The 12,727-nt window shown below is 50.5% G+C and overlaps 1 pseudogene; it reads right to left on the bottom strand.

The window, feature by feature from the left end:
* Positions 1 to 1,652: 1,652 nt before the first annotated feature.
* On the bottom strand, positions 1,653 to 2,563 carry LOC119931545 (annotated as a pseudogene).
* Between the last annotated feature and the right edge of the window lie 10,164 nt (positions 2,564 to 12,727).

Here is a 12,727-nt window from a genome sequence, read left to right as displayed (position 1 = left end):
CTCCTGCCCGCGGGAGTCCTGCCCACGTCCGGCCTGCGATCTGCCCACGTCCCGCCCTGCCGGGCAGCTTCTCGTTGGGCCACTGGTCTGCCCCAGCCTGATCTGGCACACAGTGAGCCAGGACCTCTATAAATGGCCCTGGGAGGGAGGCAGAGCGGGAAGGAGGGAGGGGGCTGAGCAGGGATAATCCCCAAAGTGCAGCTATTTCAGGCAACGGTAGAGCAGGTTAGGGGCCAAGCTGACCTTGGCCTTGGCTCTTGTGGCCCTCCTCCCCTGCTGCCCTGGGAGTAGTAAAGGCCCAGAGAAATGGCTTGGGGGCCTGGGGAGATGGGAGCCACCTTGCTCCCCAATCAATCAATCAATCAATCATATTTATTGAGTGCTTACTGTGTGCAGAGCACTGTACTAAGCGCTTGGGAAGTACAAGTTGGCAACTTATAGAGACAGTCCCTACCCAACAGTGGGCGCACAGTCTAAACATGACCCCCCTAGACCTCCTGGGGAACTCCAGGGAACAAGGCACCTCAGTGGCCTCCTCCTTTCCTCACCCTTTCACTTCCACCAGCTAATAACTGAGTAAATGGAGACAGGAGCAAACAGATTGAAATATCCAAATGCATAAAAGTACAGAGGAGAGGAATAAAACAAGCATGTGCGAAGGGTGGGGTTGATGTGATGGGGTGCATGAATTCCCTGAGGTGGTGGGATTCCAGGAGGCTTTAAAGTGGGGAAGGGTGGTGGTCTGGCAGATTTGGGGAGGGAGGGAGTTCCAGGCTGGGGGGAACAATGGGAGAGTCATTCATTCATTCGCTCATTTATTCAATCATATTTATTGAGCACTTACTGTGTGCAGAGCACTGTACTAAGTACTTGGAAAGGACAATTCGGCAACAGAGACAATCCCTACCCAACAACGGGCTCACAACCTAGAAGGGGGAGGCAGGCAACAAAACAAAACGAGTAGATAGGCATCCATACCATTAAAATAGATTAATAGAATTATAGATATATACACATCATTAATAAAATAAAGTAATATCAGAGAAGCAGCGTGGCTCAGTGGAAAGAGCATGGGCTTTGGAGTCAGAGGTCATGGGTTCAAACCCTGGCTCCGCCACTTGTCAGCTGGGTGTCTTTGGGCAAGTCACTTCAATCAATCAATCAATCAATCAATCGTATTTATTGAGCGCTTACTGTGTGCAGAGCACTGTACTAAGCGCTTGGGAAGTACAAGTTGGCAACATATAGAGACAGTCCCTACCCAACAGTGGGCTCACAGTCTAAAAGGGGGAGACAGAGAGCAAAACCAAACATACTCACAAAATAAAATAAATAGAATAGATATGTACAAGAAAAATAAATAGAGTAATAAATATGTACAGACATATATACATATATACAGGTGCCGTGGGGAAGGGAAGGAGGTAAGATGGGGGGGGATGGAGAGGGGGAGAGGAAGGAAGAGGCTCAGTCTGGGAAGATGGTCAGCGGAGGCGGGGCTCCCCTGGGGACAGTCGTCGTTCCAGCCAGCGCTGCCCTGGGGGCTGCCGGGGTGGGGTCTGGAGGCACGGATCCAGGCACGGATCCAGAAGACCCCGCGACCGCGGGGAACGGGTGGCAATGGGAAGCTGGGGCCCGCTCCCCCATCCCCCTCAATAGCTGCCAGGGTCAATCCCAGAGCCTGCGGTCAAGGCCTCGCCCGACGTGGCCACCGGCCCCCGCCAACTGGCGGGCAGCAGACTCCTCGGGGCCGGGCTCCCCGGAGCATCCCTACCTGCCAGGATGGCCTTGTGCACCTGGAACTCCTGGCCGGCCACGCACAGGCAGCAGTCAGTGAAGCGTGAGTTCTCCCAGAGGCCTCCCAGTTCGTCCGCCAGCGGCACTCGGGCACTTTGACCATGTTCATGGTGTTCTGGCCGGAGATGTTCACCGAGTCTTGCACCACGCTCACCTCACAAAACAGTGTCAGCTTGTCGTCAGGAAGGAGCCCGTTGGCCTCGTTCAGGAGGAAATCTCGACGAATAAATTTCTTGAACCCCCAGTCTTTCCCCTGCACGAATCGGTAGGCTCGCTGGCTCTCCATGGCCTTGGTCTCTTCTCCTTTGGCATTGAGGATGGAGAATTTGAACTTGGCTTGCACCTCGCTCTTCGGGCAGCTGACCAGCAGCAGGTAGAGCGACAGGTAATCTTTGCTTTCTTCATCCAGCCCTTTCGGGTTCACGCGCAAACACCATTTCAGTTTATCGTTGGCTCCCGACGAGAACATCGAGCTCTTGATGACCTCACCCATTTCCTCCTGGCAGAAGCTGAAGTTATTGATGGTCCACATGTAGGAGAATTTCACCACTTTGATCTGGGTGTAGCACCAGCTCTCTGCGACTGGCCCGCTGGACATCTCTGCCGGAGGCGGGGGGCTCGGCACCCTTGACATCGCCAGCTTGGAGGTGGGGCCGGCCGTCCAGGTTCAGGGAGAGAATCCGCTCCGCTCCGTCTTCACTCCGTGCTGGGCAGCAGCGGCGCGGGAGATGGTCGAGGTCGGAGACTCCAGTTGACGGCACGGAAGGCGGCAGTGGTCAAATGTTTCCGGATTTTTACCGAGGAAAATCTACGGATCTGCTGCCAGAACGACGGCGGGTGGAGATGGGGAGCTCTGGGAGAGACATGTCCGTGGAGTCACTACGGGTTGGCGACGACTCGACAGTGAGAGACCAGACAATTGGTCAAGCACTGCTCTAAATGCTGAGAGCGGCGGCGGCGGCGGCGGCTGGTCCCCGTCCCCCCGCGCTCGCCTCATACTTCATACTTCACTTCTCTGGGCCTCAGTTACCTCATCTGGAAAATGGGGATTAAGACTGTGAATCCCCTGTGGGACAACCTGATCACCTTGTAACCTCCCCAGTGCTTAGAACAGCGCTTGGCATATAGTAAGCACTTAATAAATGCCATTATTATTATTATTAATAAATATGTACAAATATACACAAGTGCTGTGGTCAGGGGAGGGGGGTAGAGCAGAGGGAGGGAGTAGGGGTGATGGGGAGGGGAGGAGGAGCAGAGGTAAAGGGGGGGCTTAGTCTGGGAAGGCCTCCTGGAGGAGGTGAGCTCTCAGTAGGGCTTTGAAGAGGGGAAGAGAGCTAGTTTGGCGGATGTGAGGAGGGAGGGCAGTCCAGGCCAGAGGTAGGACGTGGGCCAGGGGTTGACAGCGGGACAGGCGAGAACAAGGCACAGTGAGGAGGTTCATTCATTCATTCATTCAATCGTATTTATTGAGTGCTTGCTGTGTGCAGAGCACTGTACTAAGCGTTTGGGAAGTACAAGTCAGCAACATATAGAGAAGGTCCCTACCCAACAACGGGCTCACAGTCTAGAAGGGGGAGACAGACAACAAAACAAAACAAGTAGACAGGTGTCAAAATTGTCAGAATAAATTATAGCTATATGCACATCTTTAACAAAATAAATAGAATAGTAAATATGTACAAGTAATATAGGGTAATAAATCTGTACAGTTATATACAAGTGCTGTGGGGAGGGGAAGGAGGTAGGGCAGAGGTGATGGGGAGGAGGAGAGGAAAAAGGGGGCTCAGTCTGGGAAGGCCTCCTGGAGGAGGTGAGCTCTCAGTAGGGCTTTGAAGAGAGGAAGAGAGCTAGCTTGGCAGATTCTGGGAGGGAGGGCATTCCAGGCCAGGGGAAGGATGTGGGCCGGGGGTCGATGGCGGGACAGGCGAGAACGAGGTACGGTGAGGAGATTAGCGGCAGAGGAGTGGAGGGTGCAGGCTGGGCTGGAGAAGGAGAGAAGGGAGGTGAGGTGATTGGAGAGCCTTGAAGCCGAGAGTGAGGAGGTTTTGCTTGATTCGTAGCAGGTTAGAGGCGGAGGAGAGGTTTGTGTGGCTGGTCTGGAGAAGGAGAGAAGGGAGGTGAGGTAGGAGAGGGCAAGGTGATGGACAGCTTGGAAGCCAATCGGGAGGAGTTTGGGCACGTTACTCCCCTCCTCAAAAACCTCCAGTGGTTGCCTATCAACCTTCGCATGAAGCAAAGAGTCGGGAGCCAGAGTGAGGGGTTATTAGAAGGAGAAGCCAAGAGTATAAACTGGGGAGTAGTGTGTGAGGGGATGCAGGGGGAAAATGGGGAAAGGTGGTGCAAGCCCTTCAGTCAATCAATCAATGGCATTGATTGAGCATTTACTGTTTGCAGAGCACTGTAATAGGCACTCGGGTGAGTCCAACTCCTCACCCTGGGCTTCAAGGCTGTCCATCCATCCCCTCGCCCCCTCCTACCTCACCTCCCTTCTCTCCTTCTCCAGCCCAGCCCGCACCCTCCGCTCCTCCGCCGCTAATCTCCTCACCGTACCTCGTTCTCGCCTGTCCCGCCATCGACCCCCGGCCCAAGTCATCCCCCGGGCCTGGAATGCCCTCCCTCTGCCCATCCGCCAAGCTAGCTCTCTTCCTCCCTTCAAGGCCCTATTGAGAGCTCACCTCCTCCAGGAGGCCTTCCTAGACTGAGCCCCTTCCTTCCTCTCCCCCTCGTCCCCCTCTCCATTCCCCCTTCTTACCTCCTTCCCTTCCCCACAGCACCTGTATATATGTATATATGTTTGTACATATTTATTACTCTATTTATTTATTTATTTATTTATTTTACTTGTACATATCTATTCTATTTATTTTATTTTGTTAGTATGTTTGGTTTTGTTCTCTGTCTTCCCCTTTTAGACTGTGAGCCCACTGTTGAATAGGGACTGTCTCTATATGGTGCCAATTTGTACTTCCCAAGCGCTTAGTACAGTGCTCTGCACATAGTAAGCGCTCAATAAATACGATTGATGATGATGATGATGAAGACTTGTAAACACATTCTCTGCCCACAAGGTCCTTATAGCCTAGAGCCAAGAGTAAGAACCCATGGGGAATGAGGAGTTGCTGCTTGTTGTGGAGGGAGATAGGAAACCACTGGAGGGTGACATGGGCCTGAGTGACGCTTCAGGAAGTTGATCCCTTCAGCAGCAGCAGCATGGAGTTGAGATTAGAAAGGGGAGAGGCTGGAGGCAGGGAGGCTGGAGAAGAGGCTGAGGTAGGCAAGGTGGGATGGGGATGCTGTGAGCTTAAATGAGATAATCAGGCCATGTGGGTAGATGAGCTCTCTGAAAGAGTGAGTGTAGTCAGTCAGACAGGCAGTCAGTCAATCTTATTTATTGGGTGCTTACTGTGTGCAGAGCACTGTACTAAGCGCTGGGGAGAGTACGGTATAACAGTCCAACAGACACATTTCCTGCCCACAACAAGCTTTCAGTTTAGAGGGGGAAATAGACATTACTATAAATAAATAAATAAGAGATATGTACATAAGTGCGGTGGGGCTGGTGGGTTGGGGAGGAATAACGGGAGCAGTCAGGGTGATGCAGAAGGGAGTGGAAGAATAGGAAAGGAAGGCTTAGCAGGGAAGGTCTCTTGGAGACCTTCTTAGAGAAGCAGCGTGGCTCAGTGGAAAGAACATGGGCTTTGGAGTCAGAGATCAGGGTTTCAAATCCCAGCTCCGCCAACTGTCAGCTGTGTGACTTCGGGCAAGTCACTTAACTTCTCTGTGCCTCAGTTACCTCATCTGGAAAATGGGGATGAAGACTGTGAGCCCCCCGTGGGACAACCTGATCACCTTGTAACCTCACCAGCGCTTAGGACAGTGCTTTGCAGATAGTAAGCACTTAATAAATGCCATCATTATCATTATTATTATTGGAGGAGATGTGCCTTCATAAGTCTTAAGAGTAATTGTCTGTCAGATATGAGGAGGGAAGGCATTCCAGGCCAGAGGCAGAACATGGGCCAGAAGTCGGCAGAGAGATCGACAAGTTCGAGGTACACCGAGAGGGTCAGCATTAGAGGGCCAAAGTATGTGGACTGGGCTGAAGTAGGAGAGAAACGAGGCGAGGTAGGAGGGGGCAAGGTGATTGAGTCGATGGTAAGGAGTTTCTGTTTGATGCGGGGGTGGATGGAGGTTCTTGAGGAGTGTAATAGTAATAGTATCAGGAATAGTGGTAGTAGTTGTAATTAAGTGCTTACTGCAAGCATAGCACTGTACTAACCACTGGGAAACAGTACACAGATAGGAATTAGACACAGCCCCTGCAATCGAGCAATCAATCAGCCATCTATTGAGTGCTTACTGTGTGCAGAGCACTGTACTGAACATTTGGGAGAGTACAACACAACAAAATAGCAGACACATTCCCAGCCCAAAACGAGCTTACAGTTTAGAGAGGGAGATAGACATTAATATAAATAAATCATGGATATGGACATAAAGGGGCTAGCGAATAAAGGGAGCAATTTAGGGCAACACAAGAGGGAGTGGGAGAAGAGGAAATAAGGGCTTAGTCAGGGAAGGCCTCTTGGAGAAAATGTGCCTTTAATAAGGCTTTGAAGTTGGGGAGAGTGATCATCTGTCGGCTGAGAAGCAGCGTGGCTCAGTGGAAAGAACATGGGCTTTGGAGTCAGAGGTCATGGGTTCAAATCCCGGCTCCGCCAACTGTCAGCTGTGTGACTTTGGGCAAGTCACTTAACTTCTCTGTTACCTCATCTGTAAAATGGGGATGAAAACTGTGAGCCCCCTCTGGGACAACCTGATCACCTTGTAACCTTCTCAGCGCTTGTCTGTCTCCCCCTTCTAGACTGGGAGTCCTTTATTGGGTAGGGACCGTCTCTATATGTTGCCGACTTGTGCTTCCCAAGCGCTTAGTACAGTGCTCTGCACACAGTAAGTGCTCAATAAATACGATTGAATGAATGAATGAATGAATGAATAGTAAGCGCTTAACAAATACCATTATTATCATTATTATTATTAGGAAGAGGGAGGGCAGAGGCAGGACTTGGGCGAGAGGTCGAGACGAGATAGACAAGATTGAGGTATGATGGGAAGGTTAGCATTAGAGGAGCTAAGTGTGTGGGCTGGATTGTAGTTGGAGGGTAGTGAGGTGAGTTAGGAGGGGGCAAGGTGATTGAGGCCTTTAAAGCCCATGGTGAAGAGTTTCTGTTTGATGCGAAGGTGGATGGGCAACCACTGGAGGTTCTTGAAGAGTGAGGAAACATGGCCAGAACAGCATAAGAGGCATAAGAAGCAGTGTTGTCTAGTGGATAGAGCTTGAAACTGGGAGTCAGAGGACCCGTATTCTAATCCCAGCTCTGCCACTTTATTATTACTATTATTATTGTATTAAGCACTTACTATGTGCCAAGCACTGTTGTAAACACAGGGGTAGATACCAGGTAAACAGGCTGTCCCATTTGAGGCTCACAGTCTTAATCTCCATTTTACAGATGAGGTAACTGAGGCACAGAGAAGTTAAATGGCTTGCTCAAGGTCACACAGCAAAGTGGCGTAGCTGGAATTAGAACCCATGTCTTCTGACTCCTAAGCCCATGCTCTTTCCACTATGCAATGCTGCTTCTCACTTGTCTGCTGTGCAACCTTGGGCAAATCACTTCATTTCTCTGAGCCTCAGTTACCTAATCTGTAAAACTGGGGATTAAGACTATGAGCCCTAGTTGGGAAAGGGAGATGTGGCAGGGGTTGTGGGGAAGGTAGGGAGAGCAGGGGGGCTGTGGAGCAGGGAGTTGGAGAGCCAGGGAGGGCTGAGGAGGAGGGTGGAGCTGAGGAGACAGGGGCAGGGGGGAGGAGGAAGCTGGGGAGGAGGCTGGGAAGGAGAGGGGGAGCCTGGGGGGCTAGGGAGGAGGGGAAAACTGAGGAGATCTGGAGAGTAGGGGGTGGAAGAGAGAGCTGGGGAGGGCTGACAGGGGGAGCCAGGGCCATACAGAAGGTGCAACTCCTCCATGAAGCCTTCCCAGACTAAGCCCCCTTTTCCTCGGCTCCCCCTCCCTTCTGCATCACCTCGACTCGCTCCCTTTGCTCTTCCACCCTCTCCCCGCCCCACAGCACTTATGTATATGTGTATATATCTATAATTCTATTTATTTATATTGATGCCTGTTTACTTTTATTGATGTCTGTCTGCCCCCGCCCGGACTGTGAGCCTATTGAGGGCAGGGATTGTCTCTATTGCTGCATTGTACAGAAACTCCTCACCCTAGGCTTCAAGGCTGTCCATCCCCTCGCCCCCTCCTACCTCACCTCCCTTCTGTCCTTCTCCAGCCCAGCCCGCACCTTCCGCTCCTCTGCCGCTAATCTCCTCACCGTTAGGCCTCGTTCTCGCCTGTCCCGCCATTGACCCCCAGCCCACGTCATCCCCCGGGCCTGGAATGGCCTCCCTCTGCCCATCCGCCAAGCTAGCTCTCTTCCTCCCTTCAAGGCCCTACTGAGAGCTCACCTCCTCCAGGAGGCCTTCCCAGACTGAGCCCCTTCCTTCCTCTCCCCCTCGTCCCCCTCTCCATCCCCCCATCTTACCTCCTTCCCTTTCCCACAGCACCTGTATATATGTATATATGTTTGTACATATTTATTACTTTATTTATTTATTTATTTTACTTGTACATATCTATTCTATTTATTTTATTTTGTTAGTATGTTTGGTTTTGTTCTCTGTCTCCCCCTTCTAGACTGTGAGCCCACTGTTGGGTAGGGACTGTCTCTACATGTTGCCAACTTGTACTTCCCAAACGCTTAGTACAGTGCTCTGCACACAGTAAGCGCTCCATAAATAGGATTGATTGATTGACTGATTGATTGATTTCCAAGCACTTAGTCCAGTGCTCTGCACACAGTAAGTGCTCAATAACTACGATTGAATGAATGAATGAATGACTCTGGGGACAGGGAGCTGGCGAGGAAAGCTTCAAGGCTCTCCATTCATTCATTCATTCATTCAATCGTATTTATTGAGTGCTTACTGTGTGCAGAGCACTGTACTAAGCGCTTGGGAAGTACAAGTTGGCAACATATAGAGACGGTCCCTACCCAACAGCGGGCTCACAGTCTAGAAGGGGGAGGCAGACAACATAACAAACCATATTAACAAAATAAGATAAATAGAATAAATATGTACAAGTAAAATAAATAGAATAATAAATAGGCACAAACATATATACATATATACAGGTGCTGTGGGGAGGGGAAGGAGGTGAGGTGGGGGGGATGGGGAGGGGAAGAAGGGGGAGAGGAAGGAGGGGGCTCAGTCTGGGAATTAACTTGTATCTACCCCAGAACGTAGAACAGTGTTTGATACATAGTAAGGGCTTAACAAGTACAGTTATTATTGTAATATTACTGCTCTCCTCCATGGTAAACATGCGGAACCCATTCTCACAGGAAGACATGCCTCAGAATAAGAATCCGCGGGGTCTAGTGGTAAGAACCCGAGCCCAGGAGTCAGAGGACCTGGGTTCTGACCCTTTATCTACCTTTCTCAATCTGCTGTGTGATACTGGGCAAGTCACTTACGTTCGCTGTGCCTCAGTCACCTCATCTGTAAAATGGGGATCAAACAGATACTCCTTACCGTCGGTTTTAACGCTCTCCTTCAACTCACCCTATCCTACCTCACTTCATTGATTTCCTACTACAACCCAGTCTGCACGCTTCACTCCTCTAGCGCTACCTCGCTCACTGCCGACCCCCTTCCCATATCCTCCCTCTGGCCTGGAATTCCTCCCCGCTCCATCTACACCAGACAGCTACTCTCCCCACCTTCCAAAGTCAGTCTCCTCCAAGAGACCTTCCCCAATTGAGCCCTCTTTTCCCCAGCTTGCTCTCCATTCTGCGACATCTCTGCACTTGGACCTGTGAAGAATGTGCTCCGAAGATCCTACCTGGAGGTGAAATAGGACCAAATGTTTGCTGTAGGGGGAGGGGAAATAGGGCCAGTATTTGGTTGAGGAGGATGGAGGAGAATCGAGGCGAGGGAATAGGGTCGGTGTCTGGTCTGGGCCAGGATTATGAGCCCATTATTGTTAGTAATTATTATTATTATTATTATTATGGTATTTGTTAAGCGCTTCCTATGTGCAAGGCACTATACTAACTGGATTGGATACAAGCAAATAGGGCTGGACACAGTCCCCGTCCCGCATAGGGCCCCACGGTCCCAACTCCAACCCTACAGATGAGGGAACTGAAGCACAGAGAAGTGAAGTGATTTGCCCAAGTCCATGCAGGAATCGAGTGGTAGAGCTGGGATTAGACCACACAACCTTCTGACTCTCAGGTTCGTGCTCTATGCGCTACAACCAGCCAAACTCCCATCCCTTCAGGTTAGGAAAAGTGCTTGGAGCTGTGGGGTAGCAGTTTGGATGGAGAGGAAAGTGTGGATTTTAGAAATGTGAAGATGAAACCTCCAGGATTTGGTGATAAATTGAATACGCAGGTTGGATGAAGGATGAGCTGAGGATAATGCCAAGGTTACCAAATGAGGGATAAGCTGAGCACCATGTCAAGGTGACATGGTGCCAATTTGTACTTCCCAAGCGCTTAGTACAGTGCTCTGCACATAGTAAGTGCTCAATAAATACGATTGATGATGATGACAGGCTTGAGAAGCAGCATGGCTCAGTGGAAAGAGCATGGGCTTGGGAGTCAGAGGTCATGGGTTCCAATCCTGGCTCCGCCACTTGTCAGCCGTGCCTCAGTTCCCTCATATGCAAAATGGTCACTTCACCCCCTCCTACCTCACCTCCCTTCTCTCCTCCTACAGCCCAACCCGTACAGTCCACTCCTCTGCTGCTAACCTCCTCACTGTTCTTTATTCTCGCATGTCCCACGTCCTTCCTCTGGCCTGGAATGCCCCCAATCCCTCCACACATCTGCCAAACTAGCTCTCTTCCTCCCTTCAAAGCCCTACTGAGCACTCACCTCCTCCAGGAGGCCTTCCCAGACTGAGCCCTCCCATTTCCTCTGCTCCTCTGCCCCTCCCCATCACCCCCACTCCCTCCCTCTGCCCTACCCTTTTCCCCTCCCCACAGCACTTGTGTAGATTTGTACATCAATCAATCAATCAATCAATCAATCAATCGTATTTATTGAGCGCTTACTGTGTGCAGAGCACTGTACTAAGCACTTGGGAAGTACAAGTTGGCAACATATAGAGACAGTCCCTACCCAACAGTGGGCTCACAGTCTAAAAGGGGGAGACAGAGAACACAACCAAACATACTAACAAAATAAAATAAATAGAATAGATACGTACAAGTAAAATAAATAGAGTAAAAAATATGTACAAACATATATACAGGTGCTGTGGGGAAGGGAGGAAGGTAAGATGAGGGGGATGGAGGGGGGACGAGGGGGAGAGGAAGGAAGGAAGTGAAGTGACTTGCCCAAAGTTACACAGCTGACACATAATAATAATGATGGCATTTATTAAGCACTTACTATGTGCAAAGCACTGTTCTACATATTTATTACCCTATTTTATTAATGATGTGTATATATCGATGATTCTATTTATCTATTTGGATGGTACTGATACCCGTCTACTTGTTTTTGTTTTGTTGTCTATCTTCTCCTTCTAGACTGTGATCCCATTGTTGGGTAGGGGTTGTCTCTATCTGTTGCCGCATTGTACTTTCCAAGCGCTTAGTACAGTGCTCTGCACACAGTAAGCGCTCAATAAATATGACTGACTGACTGAATGAATGAACCCCGGGCCATTGAAGTCAAGGTTAAAGCAGGTTTCCAGGAAAAGGGGGTGGACCAGGCCCCAAGGGGAACTAGAGGTCCAGGAGGATGAGGTTGGAGTAGAGCTGGTGGGATTTGGCTACGAGAAACAGCACAGCCTAGCAGAAAGAGCCCGGGCCAGGGAGTCAGAGGACCTGGGTTCTAATTCTGGCCCTGCCACTAGTCAGCTGTGTGACCTTAGGCAAGTCACTTCACTTCTCTAGGGGAAGCACTAGTGGCTCAGTGGAAACAGCACAGGCTTTGGAGTCAGAGGTCGTGGGCTCAAACCCCGGCTCCGCCACTTGTCAGCTGTGTGACTTTGGGCAAGTCACTTAACTTCTCTGGGCCTCAGTTACCTCATCTGTAAAATGGGGATGAAGACTGTGAGCCCCATGTGGGACAACCTGATTACCTTGTATCTACCCCGGCGCTTAGAACAGTGCTTGGAACATAAGTAAGCGCTTAACAAATACCAACATTATTATTCTCTGTGCCTCGGTTACCTCATCTGTAAAATGGGGATTCAATACCTGGTGGTCATCTGTGAACCCAGTGTGGGACAGAGACTGTATCGGACCTGATGGTCTTATATCTTACCCCAGTGCTTAGCACTAATTTAATATTAGGAGGTCCCTGCTGCCCTCAGAGAGGGTAGTCTCAGTGCAAGGCAGGGCCAAACACCTGATGGAGGGGCAGAGGAGAGTTGGCAGAGAGGGAAGCGGATGTGGTTGCCAAGAGCAGGTTGGAGGAGTTTGGGCAAACATGGGAGGAGGCACATGGGCTGTTCTCAACCACCACCACCTACTTCCTTCTCGCCAAATCCGGTGGCCTCCACACCCTAGCAATCCTCTCCAGCTTCTCAGCTGCCTTTGACACTGTGGACCACCCCCTTCTCCTGGAACTACCTTCTAACCTCACTTTCTTCTGACACTATCCTCTCCCTCCCCACTCACAGTGGACAGACCACTGCTCTCCTGAATCTTCAAAGCCCTACTAACATTCCACAAAAATCTCCAGTGGCTACCAATCAACCTACGCATCAGGCAGAAACTCCTCACCCTCGGCTTCAAGGCTGTCCATCACCTTGCCCCCTCCTACCTCACCTCCCTTCTCTCCTTCTCCAGCC

This window comes from Tachyglossus aculeatus, chromosome 1, assembly GCF_015852505.1.
Source record: "Tachyglossus aculeatus isolate mTacAcu1 chromosome 1, mTacAcu1.pri, whole genome shotgun sequence".
NCBI classification, from domain to species: domain Eukaryota; kingdom Metazoa; phylum Chordata; class Mammalia; order Monotremata; family Tachyglossidae; genus Tachyglossus; species Tachyglossus aculeatus.
This window is presented reverse-complemented; position numbering and strand designations above follow the sequence as displayed.